At 39.6% G+C, this 22,464-nt stretch overlaps 1 protein-coding gene across 4 annotated transcripts in view; it reads right to left on the bottom strand.

Annotated features, from left to right (window-relative positions):
• Positions 1-21,877, bottom strand: part of PPP2R3A (protein phosphatase 2 regulatory subunit B''alpha) — a 197,413-nt gene extending 175,536 nt beyond the window's left edge. For 3 of the 4 annotated variants that reach the window (XM_059390965.1, XM_059390968.1, XM_059390969.1), the window contains exons 1-2: positions 21,715-21,877; positions 21,136-21,231 (exon numbers count right to left, since the gene is read on the bottom strand). The gene's annotated coding sequence lies outside the window, so the exon portion shown is untranslated. The remainder of the gene's footprint in view (positions 1-21,135; positions 21,232-21,714) is intronic. The other variant, XM_059390966.1, reaches the window with a different exon arrangement.
• Between the last annotated feature and the right edge of the window lie 587 nt (positions 21,878-22,464).

The raw sequence follows: 22,464 nt of genomic DNA, 5'->3' as shown, positions 1-22,464 counted from the left end.
AGCTAAGAACTCTAGGTCTTAAAGGTCCTACATATTTGATGACTAAGGCCACTGTTTTGGGACATTCATGATAAGCAACATGACAGGAGAAGCTGGTGTTAAGTAGAGCAGACATAATAGAGAGAGAAAGAGAGACAAGCATGTTTCATTTCCATCATAGCTGGCTGTATTTAATAAAACTGGAGTGAACGGATATACTCCCTGTATATTTTTCCTATAAACAACATTTTACTTGTATATCTTTAACTGGATATTTATTCCTTAAAATGGATCAATTTATCCGACATGCAAACATACATCGTCATCCTCTATTTTTCTTTTAGCTCTTGCTTTCATTGATACTTTACTTCATTCCATAACTTGGTCACTCTCTTAAATCTTTGGCCCAAAAAACCTCCATCATCTGTAAATGAACACTTACCACGGTTTTTAGCTGCACAGAATCTTTTGAACATTCTAATCTTTGATTCTAATGAAGAAAGGCAGATGGGCAATACACATGCCCATCTGCCTACTCTTAAGATCAAAGCAACAACAAGGATTGAAAGGGGGAAATTATTACCCCCTGGGAAGTTAGCAGCAACACTGTGCTCTTCAGTTAAAGGGTCTCATCATATGATACACCCTATCCCTCTACATGTCATATATCATATCATATATCATATCATCATATGATATACCCACTTCCAGGCTGGCCATTCTGAATCCAGGCCCAACCTGACATCAATCAGCACAATTTCGGTCATCAGGTCTACAGTGCAGATCAGTGATTCCCAACCTTTTTTGACTAATGAACTTTAAAAAGTAATACTACAAACCTCCTTAGTAATTTAAAAAAATCATTTAAAAAGTTTGTATGACACATGATAAGGCAAATTTAAATAAAAATATTCTTAAGTCAACATATTACTACTAAAGATTTGTTATAAAGTTCATATAGCAAAGTCTTTATGCTGATAATATCTAAGGACAAATTTTGACTTCTACTCACTGATGAATTGTTTTATCATGTAAAGAAAATCATATGTTATCCAATGAAATTATCAAAAAGTTAAAAGATGGATTTCCAACCATCCAAATGTATTAAATTAAAAGATGGGGACTTAAAATTATCATATGGTTTCACTTACTTGTAGAACACAATGAATATGGGGCACCTGGGTGGCTCAGTGGGGTAAGTCTCTGCCTTCAGCTAAGGTCATGATCTCAGGGTCCTGGGATCAAGCCCCACATCGGGCTCTCTGCTCAGCAGGGAGTCTGCTTCCCCCTCTCTCTCTCTGCCTGCCTCTCTGTCTACTTGTGATCTCTGCCTGTCAAATAAATAAACAAAATCTTAAAAAAACAAAACAAAACAAAACAAAACACAAGGAATAACATGGAGGACATCAGGAGAAGGAAAGAAAAAGCGAAGGGGGGTAATATCAGAGGGGGAGGCGAACAATGATAGACTGTGATCTCTGAGAAGCAAACTGAGGGTTTTAGAAGGGAGGGGAGTGGGAGGATGGGTGAGCACAGTGGTGGGTATTAAGGAGGAGTCATATTGCATGGAGCCCTGGGTGTTAGAGGTGAACAATGAATCTTGGAACACTACATCAAAAACTAATTATGTATTGTATGGTGATTTACACAATAATTAAAAAACAAAACAACAAACAAACAAAAGAGGGGGACTTAGCACCTAATGTATGTTGAAATGCAGGTGAAATTTAATTTGCATTACAGCATCCAAAATAAACAAAATGATTTCTTTAAACCTGATACTTGGGATTCTTCCATAAGTTGGAGGTTTAGTTTTTAGATTTTTTTTTTTATTTGACAGAGAGAGATCACAAGCAGGCAGAGAGGCAGGCAGAGAGAGAGGGAAGCAAGCTCCCTGCTGAGCAGAGAACTGGAAGCGAGGCTCAATCCCAGGACCCCAGATTCAGGACCCAAGCAAAGGCAGAGGGTTTAACCCACTGAGCCACCCAGGCACCCCTGCAGGTTTAGTTTTTAAATATCAAGGTAGGAGAAATGGTTTCATGCTCCTCTTTGAGAGACATTCTCAGCAAACTGTACATTATAGGTATTTTACCAACAAATGAAAAGCCATGGGGTGCCTGGGTGGCTCAGGGGGTTAAAGCCTCTGCCTTCAGCTCGGGTCATGATCCTGGGGTCCTGGAATTGAGCCCCACATCGGACTCTCTGCTCAGTGGGGAGCCTGCTTCCTCCTCTCTCTCTCTGCCTACTTGCGATCTCTGTCAAATAAATAAATAAAATCTTTAAAAACAACAACGACAACAACAACAAAAACAAATGAAAAGCCAAATTGGATAGAATAACCCCATATTTTTTCTTTGTCATATTTTCAAGTGTTTAAATTTTTCCTTTTTAGATTTTTAAGTACCTCAACCTCTGATCTGATTGATCAGAGAATGATCAATCATAATAGAATAAACATTCAGCTGTCTACAATACCATTGTATAGTAAGTTGAAAATTTTTAAAGCAAACCTCTTCCTATTTAATACAAAATGGAGACTTTTAATTGACAATCCATCTTAATTTGATTAGGCCCCTTCTATATTACATGAGATTCAACAGAATATCTTTACCTTGCTACTTATATTTACTGAACCAATCTAAAATTATTTTCTCTAGAGTGACCTTAAGAATAGGAAATACCAAATGCCAATTATATGCATATATGAATACATGTATAATTTTAAACATAAGGCATGCCTATCTAATGCTTCTAAATTTATCATACTTTTTTGTTTTTTTATTTATTGCAGAGAGTGAGAGAGAACATGAGCAGAGATGGGGGAGGGCTATAATAATTTTTTTCAAAAAAATTATATTTTGAAATAGTAATAATTTCCAGAGTAACTGCAAAGATAAAACAGAGAATTCCCTCATGCCCTTTACCAGCTTCCTTTAATCATGTAGTTTGTTTAGTATTAGAGACATCTTGATGTTTTAGAAAAATTTTGGTCAGATGAATACAGCTTACATATTCCATAAGGGACATCTTGAAATACTTCTTCAGAATTATTATTTTTCATGCTCCTCACTAATTTATGATGTTTTAACATGTGTTTTACACATGTTCTACTTCTAAGCAATGGCCAATTATGAGTACAAATTAAACTTGCGACTAAGAACAATTAAAAACAGTGTAATGGTCCTCTTCAAAATCTTCCTCCCACCACCACCCCCCAAATAGAGGAGAAAATGCTTCCAAAGTTATTTTACAGGACTAGAATTATCTGGATGCCAAAACTAGCCAACGACATTACAAGAAAAGAAAATTATAGGCCAATACTCCTGATAAACATAGATACAAAAATCCTAAACAAAATATTAGCAAACCAAATTCAAGAATAACAAAAGCATCATGTACCATGATCAAGTGGGATCTTTTCCAAGGATGCAAGGATGGTTCAATATCCATAAATCAATGTAATATATGATTACATTGATTATATGATACAATATATGATGTTAACAAAATAAAGGATAAAAATCTTATAATCATCTCATGAGATGCATGATACGTATTTGACAAAATACAACACCCATTCATGATAAAAACTCTCAACAAAGTGGGTGTAGAGAGAATGTACCTTAACAAAAGAAAGCCCATGTATGACAAGCCCACAGCTAACATCATACTCAACAAGAATAGGAACAAGGCAACGATGCATACGCTCACCACTTTTGTTCAGCGTAGTATCAAAGGTCTTAGGGCAATTAGGCAAGAAAAAGAAAAATTTTTAAAGATTTTATTTATTTATCTGAAAGCGAAAGAGAGAGAGAGAGCGCGCACGAGTGGGATGGAGGGGCACGGGAGAGAGAGAAGCAGACTCCTCCCAAGCAAGGAGCCCCACATGGGGCTTGATCCTAGATCCTCAGGATCATGATCTGAAATGAAGGCAGATGCTTAACAACTGAGCTACCCAGTTGCCCTAGAAAAAGAAATTTTATTAAAAGCATCAAAAAAAAAAAAAAGCATCCAAATCAGAAAGAAAAAAGTAAATTTTTCTCTATTTGTAGATGCTATAATCACATATATTGAAAACTCTACTGAAAAACTTAGAATAAATGAACTCAGTAAAGTTGCAGGTCACAAAAACCAATACACAAAACTCAGTTGTGCTTCCTTTTTTTTTTTTTTAAAGATTTTATTTATTTATTTGACAGAGATCACCAGTGAGCAGAGAGCCAGGCAGAGAGAGAGAGAGAGGAGGAGGAAGCAGGCTCCCTGCTGAGCAGAGAGCCCAGCGTGGGGCTCAATCCCAGGACCCTGGGACCATGACCAAAGCTGAAGGCAGAGGCCCAACCCACTGAGACACCCAGGTGCCCCTCTCAGTTCTGTTTCTATACACTAATAATAAGTTATCAGAAAGAGAAATCAAGAAAACAATCCTATTTATAACTGCATGAGAAAAGAATAAAATACCTAGGAATTAATTTACATAAGGAAGTGAAAGACCTCTACTTTATAAACTATAAGACACTGATGAAAGAAACTGAAGAACACAAATAAATGTAAAGATATTCTATGCTCATATACTGGAAGAATTAATATTGTCAAAATGTCTATAACTACAGAAAACAATCTACAGATGCAATTCAATCCCTATCAAAATTCCAATGACATTTTTCATAGAAATAAAAAAACAATTCCAAAATTTGTATGGAACCACAAAAGACTGTGACTAGCCAAAGCAATCTTGAGCAGTAAGAACAAATCAGGAGGCATTACTCCCTGATTTCAAACTATAATACAAAGCTATGGTAATCAAAACAATGTAGTATTAAAATAAAAACAGACACATAAATTAATGGAACAGAATAGAACCCCAAAATAAACTTATATATGGTCAATTAATTAAGACACAGGAGTCAAGAATAAACAGTGGGAGGAACGGACAGTCTCTTCAATAACTGGTCCTGGGAAAACTGAATAACCACATGCACAAAAATAAAACTGGATCTATCTCTTACACCATACACATAAATCAGATCAAAATGGATTGAAAATTGAATGTAAAACCTGAAACCATAAAACTCCTAGAAGAAAACACAAGCAACAAGCTCTTTGACATTGGTTTTGGTGAGGATTTTTTAGATTTGACACCAAAAGAGATGGCAATAAAAGCAAAAGTAAACAAGTGAGACTACATCAAACTAAAAACTTTTAACTGCACAACAAAGGAAACCATCAATAAAATGAAAGGGAAACCTAGTGAATAGGAGAAAATATCTGCAAATTATATATCTGATAATGGATTAACATTAAAATATGTAAAGAACTCATACAACTCAATAGCAAAAAAAAACTCAAAAAATCCAATTAAAAAATTGGCAGACGAGCTGAATAGAAATTTTTCCAAAGACAATATAGAGATGGCCAAAAGGTACACAAAAAGGTGCTAAACATCACTAATCATCAGGAGAATGTAAGTCAAAATCACAATGAATTATCACTTCACACCTATAAGAGCAGTTATTATAAAAAGACAAGAAATAAGTGTTGGCAAGGATGTGGAGAGAAGGGAGCACTTGTGCGCTGCTGGTAGGAAAGTAAACTGGTGCAGCCACTGAAAAAAGTATGGAACTTCTTCAAAAATTTACAAGTGTAACTACCATATGACCTAACAATTCCACTTCTGGGTATTTATCTGAAAGAGAAGAAAGCACTAAAAAAGATATCTACATCCCCATGGTCACTGCAACATTATTATAAATAATAGCCACACATGGAAACAATCTATGATTGTGTATCCATCAATGGATAAATGAACAGAGAAAATGTAGTGTGTACACACAATGAAATATTGAACCATAAAAAGAGGGAAATCTTGCCATTTGCAACAGTATGGATGGTCCTTGAGGGCATTATGCTGACGGAAGTAAGAGAAAGACAAATACTGTGTGAGCTTACTTACGTGAGATCTAAACAAACAAACAAAAAAAAACTCACAAGGCCCAAAAGCCCAAACTGATGTAGAGAACAGACTGGTGGTTGATAGAGGTGGAGGGCAGGGCGTGGGAAAAATGGGTGAAAGTGGTCAAAAGGTACAAACTTCTAATCATAAAATAATTAAGTCCTGGGGATGTAATGTATAGCATGGTGACTACAGTTAATAATATTGTATTGTATATTTGAAAGTTGATGAGACTAAATCTTAAAAGTTCTTATCTCAAGAAAAAAACTGTAATTATGTGGCAATGGATGTTAACTAGACATTGTGGTGATGATTTCACAATATATGCATATATCGAGTCACTATGTTGTACATCTAAAACTAATATGGTTATATGTTAATTAAATCTCAATAAAAAAATAAAAATAGTATAATAGTCACAAGCCACCAAAACAGATAAACTAACAACAACTGTAGATCGTAATCACATTCAACTAGTATCTCTTAATGTTGTTCACATCACATTACTCGAATTGTTGTTTTTAAATGGGAAAAGCATTTAAACAATTTATCAATTTCCAAAAAGCAGTTATTAATACTGCTTCTATTAATATTATTAATTATTATTCTATTAATATTATTAATTATTATATATTTATTACTGTCTTCAATGATACAAATTAATTCTAAGATCAATTTATAAGATGACTCTAAAATTTCAGAGAAGAGAAATGTGCAGGAGTTAATACAACTTTGGGTGAGGGGAGGTGTGTGTGGGGGGGAAATAAAAAGAAATAACAATATATTTCCCTTAAACTAAGCAATGGGTAACAAATGTTCATTGTACTGTTATACTCTTCACCTAACACGTTTTCCAAATATTGTGCTATAGCCATTTAACATTTAGTTTTGCCTCACCAAAAATCACATTATAAAGCTACAGTAATTAAAAGTATATTACTGGCAAAGAACCAAAGATCAATGAAACTAAACAGTTCTAAAACCATCCCATGCACATATGAAAATTTATTTATTTATTTATTTATTTTAAAGATTTTATTTATTTATTTGACAGAGAGAGATCACAAGTACACTGAGAGGCAGGCAGAGAGAGAGAGAGGGAAGCAGGCTCCCTGCTAAGCAGAGAGCCCGATGCGGGACTCGATCCCAGGACCCTGAGATCATGACCTGAGCCGAAGGCAGCGGCTTAACCCACTGAGCCACCCAGGCGCCCATGAAAATTTATTAACTGATAATTTGACATGATACTTGTTATAAAGATTATTCCAAATGAATGGCCAACTAAACAAGATTCCTCCCTTACACCACAGATAAAAATAAACTCCAGATGAATTAGAGACCTAAATTCTGTATAAAAGTATAAAAAAATGTAAGATTCTATGTTTAGATTTTCAGGGCAGGAGAAATGTCCATTTAAAAGTTGTAAAAAAAAAAAAAAAGTAAAATCAAAAGCTATAAAGGCAAAGAAAAGTAAATTCGAGATCAAAATTAAAAACTATTACAAACAAAGGGAGAGGACTTAGACTGGAGGAACTGTACCATTTTTATAATAAGGATGACTATCTAGGGCACAAAGAGCTCCTATAAATAAATAAGACAAGTATTTGTTATGCCACATATAACAGAAAAACCAAAAATAAGAGTGCTTAAACAAGACAGAAGTTAAATTTCTCACTCAGACAGCATAAGTTGAGGGTTGGTGAAGTGGCTCCACCAACAGCTCAGAGACCCAGGTTTTCTGGCTCACTGAACTATAGTGACAGTCTTGACAGACAGGATGGCTATTAGAACTCCAGTCATTGTATCCATGTTCCAATATAAGAAGGGTAAGGAATGAATCAGAGAGTGCCTTCTCTCTTTAAGGAAATTTCAGAAAATTATACTAAACACTTCTGCTTATGCATCATCAGCTAAAACTCATATGGTAACACTTAGCTCTAAGGAGGCCAGGGAATGTTGTCCTCCAAATGGGCAGAAAAGGGCTTGGATAAAAGCTGGGGTTCCCATGACTAAAGATGAAGGAAGAATAGACCACAGGATGTAACTAGCATTTTTTTTTAAAGATTTTATTTATTTATTTGACAGAGAGAAATCACAAGTAGACGGAGAGGCAGGCAGAGAAAGAGAGAGGGAAGCAGGCTCCCCACCAAGCAGAGAGCCCGATGCGGGACTCGATCCCAGGACCCTGAGATCATGACCCGAGCTGAAGGCAGTGGCTTAACCCACTGAGCCACCCAGGCGCCCGTTAACTAGCATTCTTTATTGTGCAATCTAAAAAAAACAAAAAACAAAACCCAGAAAAAGAAATACAAATGGTCAAAAACTCAAGAAAAATATTCAATCACAGGGAAATAAATCAAAAACAAGGACACATTAGGTCTTCGTCTGTTTCAAAGGAAACATGAGTTTTTAAAACTTCTAAAAGAGGTAAAAATTTGTAAATTGGTAGATGGCATGAGGATTTTTAGCCTTGTGTTTTTTTTTTTTTTACAAAGAGAATGTATTCAATATTGCTAGTGTAAATAAAAAATAGTGGAAATATTTTTATTGATTGATAAACTGAAACACATTACTACTTTTAATTATATTATACATAATATCAGTATAGACACTTTGTGGACCAACTGGCAGTATGTATTAAAATTTTGGTTATATGATCATATGATCCAGCAATTCCATCTTTCAGAATTTATGCAATACAAACATCACACACTTGTGTAAGTACAAGGATGTTCATCACAGTAACGTTAAAAGACGGAAGAATTGGAAACAACCTAAATATTCATTATTATGGAACATTATTTTTCTTCATAGCACTATTACCATTATCTGAAATTACATTACCTACTTGTTTGTAATCTAGGGAGTTAGCTCATCTAGGAAAAGGGCAAGGAGAATATTATTTATGTAATACTTGTTGGTTAAAAATTCATTAGAAATAATGCACCATCTTTTAAAATAGCAACTCAAAACCAGCACCATTCCAGCCTTTCATAACAATAACTGGTGAGAAGGCCTGCAGGTTTGCAGACAGACTGAGAAACAATGAGTGGGATGAAGCTTCTGAACTTGCTATCTAGGGAGACTATACTGGATATGATCTGTTTGCCCTCTTAGAGTCTAGAGCATCTCACAGTAGAATCAACACATTCTATTGTATATAACTCTTAACTGCCTTTTAATTCATGGTTCCCAATACTCCTACCAGCACCAAATAAGCCGCCTCTGCGACTGAACAGGGCTTACCATGGGAAGGGGGTCCCAACCCACTGCCAGAGTAACAAGACATCATGTTGAAGGAGACAAATGCTGAGCCTCAGTGCTTGAGGGAAGTGCTTGACACTAATAGGAGCATTGTGTTCATCAGTACTCATAGTAGCAGTATTATAGGGCTCCACACCCAGTACTTTAAAATAAGGACTGTGCCTATGACCTACAAAATGGAAAGGATAAGCATGCCCTTGCTATGATTTCTAAGTCCTTAATGACATCTCCATTCACAGCAGCTAATCTCTGCTTTTTACTTCTAAACTTGTATACAAGCAGTTTTCAAACTATTTTAACTGAAGGGATTCTGTTCAAATGTAAGCTTAAAGATAAATAAACAGGGGGGGGGGGAAGAGATAGCTTTACCGCTCAGTCTCAGGGGTAGGGTAGCAGGAGCACCCAGAGTACTAAGAGCTCTGGGAAGCAGGGTTTGAAAGGGAAGGAGACAGGGAGTACTCGAGAAAGTGAACTTTACTGAAGACAGAAGGGAAGTGAGGGAGGGGGCTTTGTAGATAGTGGGGGAAAGCACAGGGCCTAGGGCTGGTTTATTGGAGGAAGAACAAAGTGCCTTTTGTGACTTTGACAAAGTAAGCACAGAAGAGGAGGTCAGAGAGGTAAGTGGGGGTTTAGATTATATAGGGCCTTGTAGGTAAGCATAAAGCCTCTGAGCTAAGAACTGATTTTTAACAGTGTCCCTCTAGCTGCTGCATTGAGAACAAGCTGTACAAGGGCAAGGACAAAAGCAGGGAAAAAAGAATTAGGAGAGGGCAATTATTTAGGAGATATATACTGGTGGTTTGGAGAAGGTGAAAGCTGAAGAGATACTGGCATTAATGACCAATTCTAGATACGTTCTAAAAGTAAATACCTTCTGAAAGAAGAGCCAACAGGGTTTGCTGACAAACTGAATGTGGGAAGAAAGGTGACAGTCAACAATGACTCCAAAGTTCTTGGCCTGGGCTACTAGAAGAAGGGAGTTGCTATTTACTGAGATGGGATAGGCAACAAAAAGGGTGGTTTTGGAGGGGGAAAATGAATTCAGTTTTGAAATGACTATTAGATATCCAAATGGAGAGGTCATGTAGGCACTCTGATATCAGAGTGTGGGATTTAGAGGAGTGGTCTAACTTGGAGATAAAATCTGGAAGTCACTGGCATGTGGTTTTTGGCATATAGATGGTATTTAAAGTCATGAGACTGGGTGAAATGCAAGGAAATAGTGTTGATAAGGAAGAATACAAGTTTGAGAGATAAGAGGCATCCCAACACCTAGTGATCAGGAAGTTGATGAGGAACTAGCAAGAACACTGAGATAGAATCCTCTAGTAAGGTGGGGGGAAATCCAGAGAAGTAGTGTTCTGGAAGCTAAGTTAAAGCATTTCAAAGAAAGAGGAACAATCAACTGGGCAGAATGCTGCTGAAAGATCAAGTAAAAGAAAAACTGAGAACTGAATCACTTGACAGATTGGCAATGTTGAGGTCTTGATTGGGGAGGGGAGGTAAGGGCCTGATTAGTATGGATTCGAGACGGACTGGCAGGAAGGAACTGGACTCAGTGAGTTAAACAACTGTAGAAAGGAACAGATTTAGAAGGGGATGCAGGATCAAGAGTTTGGTCTTATATGTTAAGGCATTATATCTCTAATATTTAGTACAGTGGCTGCCACATAGCACATAGCAGCAACTCAAGAAATATTTGTTGACTGAACTAAGCAATCAGGAAAAGTCTTCATTCTAGACATTTAAAAGCTGATACAGTAAAATGTGACAATCCTTAGTCCAATAAAAAGAACTGCCTTTATTTTTCTACTATGCCTGAAAACTCTTCAGTTTTAAAGACTAAAAAAATTAAATTACAACTATTCCTTACATACCTAGAACACCTAAATTTGAGAGGAATAGCAACAGAATTTGACAAACACATGCTCTATAAGAACACATACATTAAATTTTGGATAAGTACAATCTCTCCAACTACCTCCTGCATTAGGGCCATCTGACTTTGTACTCAGGGGTACAACACAGTCCCCAATCCTCTATGTTATGACTCACTATCCACTAGATGGAAGACTTCTGTTGGTTGCTGAAAGATACTAACTTACAGGAACCTTATACATATGACAAAAGCAAAATAATAATAATCATTTGTTCAGTCATTTTTACTGCTAAACATTCACCTTCTCTTTTTATCTTACAACTTTGTGAGGCAAGTATTTTTTTTTTAAGATTTTATTTATGTATTTGACAGAGATCACAAGTAAGCAGAGAGGCAGGCAGAGAGAGAGAGGAGGAAGCAGGCTCCCTGCTGAGCAGACAGCCCAATGCAGGGCTCAATCCCAGGACCCTGAGATCATGGCCTGAGCCAAAGGCAGAGGCTTTAATTTAACCCACTGAGCCACCCAGGCACCCCGAGGCAAGTATTCTTTTTTTTTTAAATTTTTTATTTTTTATAAACATATATTTTTATCCCCAGGGGTACAGGTCTGTGAATCACCAGGTTTACACACTTCACAGCACTCACCAAAGCACATACCCTCCCCAATGTCCATAATCCCACCCCCTTCTCCCAATCAAGGCAAGTATTCTTAACACTTTCATTTCACATATAAGAAAGCACAGGGCTGGAGACTTGCATACGAACACACATCTCGGAGTGCCTGGGTGGCTCAGTCCATGATCCCAGAGTCCTGGGATGGTGCCCTGTGTTATGTCGGGCTCCCTGCTTGATGGGGAGCCTGCTTCTACCTCTCCTACTCCCTCTGCTTGTATTCCCTCTCTATTTCTCTCCTTCTGTGTGATATATAAACAAAATCTTAAAAAAAAAAACCAACAACACACATCTCTTTCAAGAAATAGTGCTGGGACAACTGGATATCCACATGCAAAAGAATGGAGGTGGACGCTATGTCACACACAAAAATTAACTCAACACTGATCAAAGACCTAAACGTAAGAACTAAAACTATAGACTCTTAGAAGAGAGCATAGGGGTAAACTGACATGATCTTGGATTTGGCAATGGATTCTTAGGACACCAAAAGTATAAGCAACAAAAGAACAGAACAGAAATTTGACTTCATTAGAATTAGAAGCCAGTGTACAAAGGACACTATCAAAAAAGTGAAAAAGCAACACACAGTATGGGAGAAATACGTGCAAACAATATATCTGACAAGGGTCTGGTATCCAGAATGTATAAAGACCTCTTAACAACTACTTAACAATAAGACAAGCAATCCAATTAAAAAATGGACAAAGGACTTGAATAGATGTCTTTCTAAAGAAGATATACAGATGACCAAAAAGGACATGAAAAGATGCTCAACATTATTCACTAGTCATTTAGAAATTGTGAATCAAAATCACGAGATATTACTTCATACCCACTAGGATAGCTATAACCAAAAAATCCCTGGAGGGTGGCAGGGGAGAGGGGTTGGGTTAAATAAGTGATGGGGATTAAGGAGTGCACTTGTGATGAGAACGGAGTAATGAATAGAAATGAATCACTATATTGTACACCTGAAACTAATGTAACACTGTATGTTCATTAACTGGAATTAAAATAAAAACTTAAAAAAAAAAACCCCAAAAACCAAAAACAGTGGGGCACCTGGGTGGCTCGGCTGGTGAGGTATCTGACTCAATTTCTCCTTGGGTCATGATGTCAGGGTTGTGAGACTGAGCCCTGCATCAGGCTTGGCGTTGGACGTGGAGCCTGGTTAAGATTCTCCCTCTTCAGACGTGGAGAAAGGGGAACCCTCTTCCACTGTTGGTGGCAATGCAAGCTGGTGCAGCCACTTTGGAAAACAGTGTGGAGATTCCTTAAGAAATTAAAAATAGAGCTTCCTTATGACCCTGTAATTGCACTACTGGGTATTTACCCTAAAGATACAGATGTAGTGAAAAGAAGGGCCATCTGTACCCCAATGTTTACAGCAGCAATGGCCACGGTCGCCAAACTGTGGAAAGAACCAAGATGCCCTTCAACGGACGAATGGATAAGGAAGATGTGGTCCATATACACTATGGAGTATTATGCCTCCATCAGAAAGGATGAATATCCAACTTTTTTATCAACATAGACAGGACTGGAAGAGATTATGCTGAGTGAAATAAGTCAAGCAGAGAGAGTCAATTATCATATGGTTTCACTTATTTGTGGAGCATAACAAATAACATGGAGGACATGGGGAGATGGAGAGGAGAAGGGAGTTGGGGGAAACTGGAGGGGGAGATGAACCATGAGAGACTATGGACTCTTTGAAAAACAATCTGAGGGTTTTGGAGGGGAGAAGGGTGGGAATTGGGGGAGCCGGGTGGTGGGTATTATGGAGGGCACGTATTGCATGGAGCTCTGGGTGTAGTGCATAAACAATGAATTCTGGCACACTGAAATTTAAAAAATAAAAAAAAATTATATATAAAAAAAGATTCTCCCTCTCCTCTTCCTTCCCTCTCTTGCTCTCACTCTCTCACTCTTTAAAAAAAAACAACAAACAGAAAATAACAAGTATTGACAAGGATGCTGAGAAACTTCAGAACATTGCTGGTGGAAATGTACAATACTGCAGATGGTTTCTCAAAAAGTTAAACATAGAATTACTTATGACCCAGCAATTCCACTCCTACGTATGTACACAAAAGAACTAAAACAGGTATTCAAGCAAAAAATTATACATGAATGCTCTTAGTAGCACTATCTATAATAGCCAAATGAATAAACAACCCAAATATCTATCAATTGGTGAATGGATAAATAAAATGTAGTATATCCATACAATTGAATTATTACTCAATCAAAGAAAGGAATGATAATTTTTAAAAATTATTTTTATTAACATATAATGTATTATTTGCCCCAGGGGTACAGGTCTGTGAATCATCAGGTTTACATATTTCACAGCACTCACCATATCACATACCCTCCCCAATGTCCATAACCCAACTACCTTCTCCATACCCCCTTCCCCCAGTAACCCTCAGTTTCTTTTGTGAGATTAAGAGTCTCCAATGGTTTGTCTCCTTCCTGACCCCATCTTGTTTCATTTTTTTCTTCCCTACCCTCCAACCCCCCCCCCCCACCCTGCCTCTCAAATTCCTCATATCAGGGAGATCATATGATCATTGTGAAAGGAATGATTATTATTCAAAGAAAGGAACACATGCTACAACATGAATGAACCTTGCACAAATTATGCTAAGTGAAAAAAGCCAGTCACAGTATGTCACATTTGTGTGATGCCACTTCTATGAAATGCCCAGAATAGGCAACTCTGCAGAGACAGAAGCAGATTGATGGTTTTCAGGAAATAGGGGGAGAGAGCAATAGAGAGTGCCTGTTAAATGGGTACAGGGTTTCCTTCTGGGGTGACAAAAATAGTCTGCAATTAATGGTAATGCTTACACAACACTGTGAATGTACTGAGAATCCTGAAATTGTATACTTTAGGTTAAACTGATTAATGTTATGTGAGCTTTAATTCTATTAAAAAAAATCACACAGCTGACATTTAACAAATCAAGATTTGGCACCCAAGAAATGACTGCAAATCATCTGCCCACTCAAAATATCCTATTTCCTCTATAAACCAAAGAAGCTTTGGCCCACCTTGCAATTAACTTTTCCCTCTGTCTACCACAATCCAAGTATGGTACCTAACTTTATTTATGATGGTGGAATTCCTATAATTGCTCAAGCACACAAAAGTTTCTAAATAAAATATTTCTTATCATAGACTCCTAGTATAAACCTTTGTAGACCAAGGGCTTTTACTTATGTCATAAAGGCATCCTTCATACAGAAGTTAACCATCATCCACCTAATGGATGAACTACTAGCAGCTATGAAGACTAATCCTTCACAGGATTACACTCTTACTTTCGGAAAAAAGTACAGCAATGGGGCTTATGTCTTCAACTAATAAACTCCATTCCTCAGTAATAAATCCTTGGCATTTTCCAACCCCTATGGTATCTATAGGTCACAACTCTTTAAACCTCATATGCTAGCTAGGTTAAGGTTGCCGATGAGGCAGAGATGTATAAGAGTCTGATCGGTAGAGGCCATGTGCGTGACAACCCAATCTGGACAGCCACTCTAATCCAATCTTCTAGGTAATTGCATTCCAGCATTCACACAACCTTTTGGAAACCAGTTTGTTCGTGTTGTCTTCTCTTTGAGCTCAGTGAGGGTCTCCTCCAACTTGTGTCCATACCCTTTAATGAGCATCAGTGATAAAGATTTCAAAGTATGAGAAATTTTACATAATATGCAACTGGAAAACCAGCTATAATATAAAGTTAAAGCAGCTGCAAAAAACTGCTCTTGGGAATCTGAAATTTGGAGATACATATTCCCTGACATAGCCAAGTATTCCATTTTCAACATGACAACAATCTGATATTTGTTCACAGTTTAATGGGAGGATGATGTCAGGGTCACTGGAGCCCCGCTGGCCTTTAGGAGCCCTAAGGCTTTTCAGATAAGAAAGAGACTAAGGGCCTAATCACTAACATCTGAGTCTCAAAGGTCCTGGCAAAATATCTCCTCAATGGAAAGCACAAAGTCTCCAAAACAAATACAAGCAAGACCCCTCTGATATAGGGGAGAAGGGTAATCAGGCACCACTAAGTTACCTCCCTCAAGAGCTAGAAGCATTTGGGTAACCAACACAGACTGCACCTACCATACATATAAGACACCTGACCTTCCCTCATCACTTCCCTTCTAGGCTAAATTCAAAAGATTTCCCAAATTTATCCTTTCCATTTCCTTACTTTCTACCCACTTCAATCTGGTCTCTGCCTTTTCCAATCTAAAATGGTTTTGCTGAGGTCAACGATTCCATCTTGCTAAAATCAACTGATCATCAATCTGCAGCTTCACTTGGTAACTCTTCTTTTTTAAAAATGGCTTTTATGACACAACTTAAACTGGAATTAGATTCTAAAGTAAACACCTAAGAAAAATATCGAGCATAGTTTAAATTACTCTTGACTCCTTTAAATGGCCCATTAAATAAAGCAAAGCTGTTTTTTGTATACATTAACTCTAGGCAGTAATGAACAGCATACACATACACAGGTATACGCAAAACAAACAATAAGTATACATGTGAAATCAACTTCTCTTTCATCTAATTAAAAACATCTTCAAGTATATTAGGTTAGGTTTGCATACCTTAGCTATAAGCAAGATCCCACTCCACTGTACCTCTGACCACTTCTCATCCCTTATCCTGGAGCAACCTTCTTTTACTCAATTTTGAAACACTGGGTCTGAGCTCTCTTTTTAATCTGTCAATGGTCTCAACTTCCACTGCTCAGTGGAATCACCTGAAGAGTTGTTGGTTTTTTTTTTTTTTTTTAATCCCAGGCTTTAATTTAGACCAAGTAAACAAAAATATACATTTCTGGTGTGGGTATTAACAAGAGTAATTTTAAATTATCCAATATTTCCAACGTGCAGCCAAGATGAGAATCCCTGTTGTGTTCTCTCTTCCTAGAACAGGGATTCCACACTCAAATGCCTACAGGATCAGAGAAGTAAATTTAAAAAAAGCAAGCCAGGGGCGCCCGTGTGGCTCGGTGGGTTAAAGCCTCTGCCTTCGGCTCAGGTCATGATCCCAGGATCTTGAGAACAAGTCCCGCATCGGGCTCTCTGCTCAACGAGGAGCCTGCTTCCTCCTCTTTCTTTGCCTGCCTCTCCACCTACTTGTGATATCTCTCTCTGTCAAAAAAATAAATAAAATCTTAAAAAAAAAAAAAAAGCAAGCCAGGTGTAAGTTTTAGGGAGTGGTGGACTCTGCTGAACGAGAAAGCAGCTGGGATCAGTGTTGACTTAGCTCCAACCAATTGTTGCCATACAGGAAAGCCAGCTCAGTAGTGCTACATCTTCTCATTTTTAAAGAAAAGACCCAAATCTAGATTTTCATGGGAAATCTTTAGATTTTAAATTATTGGCAACTAAAAATTGAACAACAAAAAGCATTCCATGGGAAAAACAAAACATATTTGTAAGCCAGATTCAGCTGTGGGCTACAGATTCCCAAAGTGCTCTGGTAATTCCATCCACAACCCCTCAATTCACACCTAAATATGGGTCCCCAGTTCAGTCCACTCCTTTGGGCTATGGATTTGAATTACCAAAGCTTATGTTATTCTCCATTCAGAGAGACTGGTGAGGTCTCACCAGTCCCAAAGTGAACTATGATTTATACCCACTTCAAAACTATTTACCTTTCTAGTGCTCTCTACCTCAGATAACAGCCACAACATTCACCTGGTTGGGCAAGCCTGGGAGTCATCCTACTCATTTCTCCCTCAATCATTAAGTCCTTTCAATTATGCTTCTTAAATATATCTCCTATATCCATCTTCATCTCCTCTGCTACCACCATGGTCCCGGCTACAATCTTTTCTCTTCTACCTCTCCACTGTGTGTTATTTGGCAATTGGCTCAAGATGCCATAATAAAATACCATAGCCTGGATTGCTTAAACAACAGAAATGTAATTTTCTCACGGTCCTGGAGGGCAGATGTCCCAGATCAAGGTCTGAAAAAGTCAGGTTCTCTTTGTGGCTTGCAGATAGCCACCTTCTAACTGTGCTCACAAGGCCTTTCCAACCTCCTCTACTTATAAAACCACCAATTCTATTGAGTTGGGGCCCCACACTTTTGACCCTGTTTAACCCTAATTACCTACCAAAGATTCTATTTCCACGTTTAGTCACTAGGGGTAAGGGACTCAAAATTCAATTATGGGAGGACAAAATGCAGTCTATAGCTCTCAGTAACCTTAATTAGGGTCAGTTGTTTCCCACAAGCACTCATTTCTTTCCAAACCATTCTCTTCAACATGACCATATTGATCTTTTTACAAAACAGTATTTATGTGTATATGTACATATTAGACCCAATAATTCCATTTCTAGGAATTTATCCTATAGATATTTTCACACACATGAACTGGCATATGCCTGTATTATTCTTTATAGTAAATTATTAGAAAAAATTTAAGTGTTCACCAATAAAGGAATGGTTAAATAATCTGTGGTATATCCATACAATGGAATACTATAAGGTCATTCAAAAGAATAAGGAAACTATATATTGAAATGGAAAGGTTTCCAAGACATTGTTGCAAACAGAAATACTGTGCACAGGGGTGCCTGGTTGCTCAGTCATTAAGCATCTGCCTTTGGCTCAGGTCATGGTTCCAAGGGTCTTGGGATCGAGCCCTATGTCAGGCTGAGCACGGAGCCTATTTCTCCCTCTCCCCCCTGCTCATGCACACTCTTGCTCAAATAAATAAAGTCTCAAAAAAAAAAAATAGTGTGTACAGAATACTACCATTTGTGTAAACAACAATAGGAACTAAGAATATGCACTTGCTTGAATGCTGACAAAAAAAATGTCTAGAACAATACACAAAACTAGTATTAGTGGTTATCCTTTTAAAAAAAGTGTGGGGAAGGGGTGCCTGGGTGGCTCAGTGGGTTAAAGCCTCTGCCTTCAGCTCAGGTCATGATCCCAGGGTCCTGGGATCGAGCCCCGCATCAGGCTCTACACAGTGGGGAGCTGCTTCCTCCTCTCTCTGCCAGCCTCTCTGCCTACTCGTGATCTCTGTCAAATAAATAAACAAAATCTTAAAAAATAAAATAAAAAGTGTGGGGCAAACAGCAGCTGGGGAGGAAAGTAGGATCCAATACAGACACTATAATGTGCCATAAGGTCCTCTTGTGATTCCGATGAATAGGCTGGACTGAGAACTGCTGCTCAGAGAAAGCCTTTACCAACTTTTTCAGATTCATTTTGTATCATCCTGCCCCTACCACTCTCCACGTTCCAGCCACATTGTCCTCTAAGTTCCCAAAAAAGGTCTTATTCCTTCTGCCTGATACATTGTCCCCGTATGCTTCACTTTATAACTTCTATTAACCTTCAATGTCCCCCTCACCTTAAAGGTCATTTCCCAAGGAAACCTTTCCTAGTTCCCAAACTAGGACCCTTGTTTTATGTACTCAGTGTGCTCTGTACTTCTCCTAGAATTTATCACAATTGCAATGAGGTATCTGTATCACTATACGTGTGTGTCACTCTCTTTAGAAATAATGTTCAAGAGTACAAAGACCACATTAGCTCCTTTTATCACTATATTTCCAGAACTAGCACCTGGCTGGTAAAGTATGCCCTTCCTCAGATATTTGGTAAATAAATGAACGACTCCTCTGCCCTCAAGCTTAGGACAGCAGAGAAAATCAACACATAACCAAATGAAGACAACGTAGGGTCACCGATGTTAATTAAGGCAACAGTCTACTTAGGACAGTGGTTCTCAATTGGGGTGATTTTGGCTCTCTCAGAGGACATCTGGCAGTATCTGGAGGTTTTTTTGATTGCCACTACTGTGTACATTGTGTGACTATTTGCTATAATTGTGTATGGGGGGGGAGGTACTAGTGGTATATATTTAGGAGAGGTCAGGAATGCTGCTAAACATTCTGTGATGACCAGGATAGCCCTCCCCAACAACGAATTACCTGGTCCAAAATGTCAACAGTACTATAGATGAAAACGCCTAATTTAAAGAGTGGTAAAACTCAAAAAGGTGATCAACTCTACTCCAGGTGGTGGGGTTTTTTTGGGGGGGAGGGTAAGGTGTGTGTCAGGGAAGATGTTAAGAAAGACTTTAGCTGTGTACTGAAAGGTGACAGGGGCTAAATCAGTGGAGACTGATCAGCTTATGAAGAGTTTAAAAAAGCAAAGTCATGGTTTGCTTTTAACAAGTGCCCCCCTCAAGTACTCCATACTCTGAAATTTCTCAGATCCTTTACTCTCTTCTAGATGAAACTAAACTTTCATTCTCTTAGGGCAGTGGGTTTTAGCTAAACATTAAGGTAAAATTAATTCAGATTAAAGTCAGATACCCCTTCACTGTCCAGAATGTTAACTACATTTTAAAATATGCAAATACTTAAGAACTCAAATAAATCTTTAACTGATTAATATTCAGGTTGTTAGTGCCTACAACTATTTTTTACCTCAACAGCCAGGTTGGTCCTGATAAAGACTTCTTCAAAGCTTTGTTTTTTGAAAAAACCTTCTTACTTTGTTTGCCCTGTCCTCAATTTCTGAGTTCTCAGATTTATAAAAGATCCGAGTTTTCCCCACAGTATCTCAAGTTCTTCTGTCAGAGAAGATAGGAGAGCCATGTGGATGCAATAAATGTGAACAGATTTTATTTATAAATTAGGAGTGGTCTATAGATTTTTAAAAGGCTTTCACTAAAAGTCATGGATATTTCTGAGAGGAATGAAACTGAGATAATTTTAATGGTACCATCAAGAAAGAAAATGATGTTTTACTACTACACAAACCTGCCGCCTACTGAGCAGGATGCACATGCCCTGACCTAGTACAGCAATGTTTAGGGTCTCAGCAGTGGGTGCTCCGTTTACAAGAAACTGAGGCCTGAGACTAATAAAGAACAAAGAAAAAACCAAAGGTTTGAGGGGGTGCTTTGTACATAAATGATCTGAGAAGGAGCACTTCTTCAGAGTTTGGAAGGCACTACAAACCACTCTTTTTTGCTTACGTGTTAAGAATTTTTATTTCGTGTTTTCAGTCCATTTCTTAATAAGAAAATACATTATAATTTACAAACAGCGATTTATCCTCCCTTACATTTGCTGACCACTAAAACTGGGTAAAATTTCCTTAAGCTTTACCAGAGTTGAGGGATTGGGAATAATGCGAGCACAACAGAGTTCAGATGCAACATCAACTCCAAGCCCGGCCAGCTGGTTTCCATCGAGAGGTCCCCCGAGAGAAAGCCCCTCCGAGGCGGCGGCCAGGGTCGGCGCGGGAGAGACCCACTGAGGCGGCCTGGGGGCGGCCGCACGGCAGGGCCAGGGTGTGCCCGGCCTCCGTTTACCTTTGTTTCAGGTACTCCTGCTTTCAGCCAGGCCGGGGATCCCGCCCGAGGCCCGGAGCTGGTGACACATCCTTCTTTGGCCAATTCGGGCTAAGGCTGGGCAGGGGGCGGGGAAGGAAAATAGAGCCTCAGCGCCTAACGACGTGACTCTCAGTTCTTCCAAAACGTTGGCATTTGTTTTTCTGCCAAGCTTTCCTGTTAACAAGTTCCCGAGGGCTGTGCGGGCGAACTGGCCTGGGAGCCCCAAAAGTGGGAGGGGCAGGGCCGTCCCCCGCCTTCTCTGCTCGGTGGGTGCCCCCGGGGCAGGCGGTTTCCACACCTCCCGGGCAGCCACTGCCCGGGACCCAGCGGGGCGTGCACTGGAGCCCGCGCCGCCCCAAACCCCGACTCCCACGGCACTGCCGCTGGCCCAGCTCGGCGAGGCCCCTCTGGCCTCGCTGGCCAGGCCGGTCCCCGCCCCCAGGCCCCGGCCCCGCCCGCTCGGGCCTCCGCGCACCGCCCCCCGGCCTCGCCACCACCCTCGGGCAGGGCCGGGGGCGCCCTGGTTCCAGGCCGCGCGGCGGCCGTCCCCGCGCCTACCTCAGCGCCCGCGGCTCCTCCTCCGGCTGCTGCCCCGGCTCGCGGACGGCGCTTGCCACCAGACTCCCCGGCGGCGCGGAATCTGGGAGGCGAGTGCGGCGTGTGTAGAGCTGAGGCCCGAACGCGCCCCGCCCAGCCGCCCGCCCGTCCGCCCGTCACCTCCTTCCCCTTATGCCCACCCTCCGCCGCGCGCTCGGCGCCCCGCCCCGCCCGCCAGGCTCCGCCCACACCGCCAGCCGGTGTCGGGAAGGGGGCCGCCAGGGGCGCTGCGAGAGCCGCAATGTCCGCTGCCCGTGGGGTCTTTGGTATGGCGGCCCCGTGGTGTCGTGATTTGTGGCGCTTACAACCGTTTATTGGATACGAATCTCCTGTTTGGATTTGTTATTACTGTGATTTTATTGTCATTGTCGTTTTGTAATTGTTGTAATTGTTATCTTCATTAGTTCTTTTACCCTCCTGGAGCTGACCGAATGGTTCCCTTGAGGGGGGAGATGGCAGACACGCAGCCTTCGCTACTGACCAATAAACCTGGTCACTCCGATACTCCCAGTCGCCCGCACCTGTGCCACATTTCCTTGTGAACAAGTTGTGTGACTTTTGAAGGAAGTTTTCTTTTTAACTGTTATTGTGACATTTAAGAAAAATACAGAAAGCCAAACTCAAAGCACAGCTACATGGATTATTCTGACACACACCCGTATAACCACTCCCCAGATTTAGCACTATGTAAAGTGGGTGAACACAAAAGCT

The sequence above is a fragment of the Mustela nigripes genome, chromosome 2, assembly GCF_022355385.1.
Source record: "Mustela nigripes isolate SB6536 chromosome 2, MUSNIG.SB6536, whole genome shotgun sequence".
Classification (NCBI taxonomy): Eukaryota; Metazoa; Chordata; class Mammalia; order Carnivora; family Mustelidae; genus Mustela; species Mustela nigripes.
This window is presented reverse-complemented; position numbering and strand designations above follow the sequence as displayed.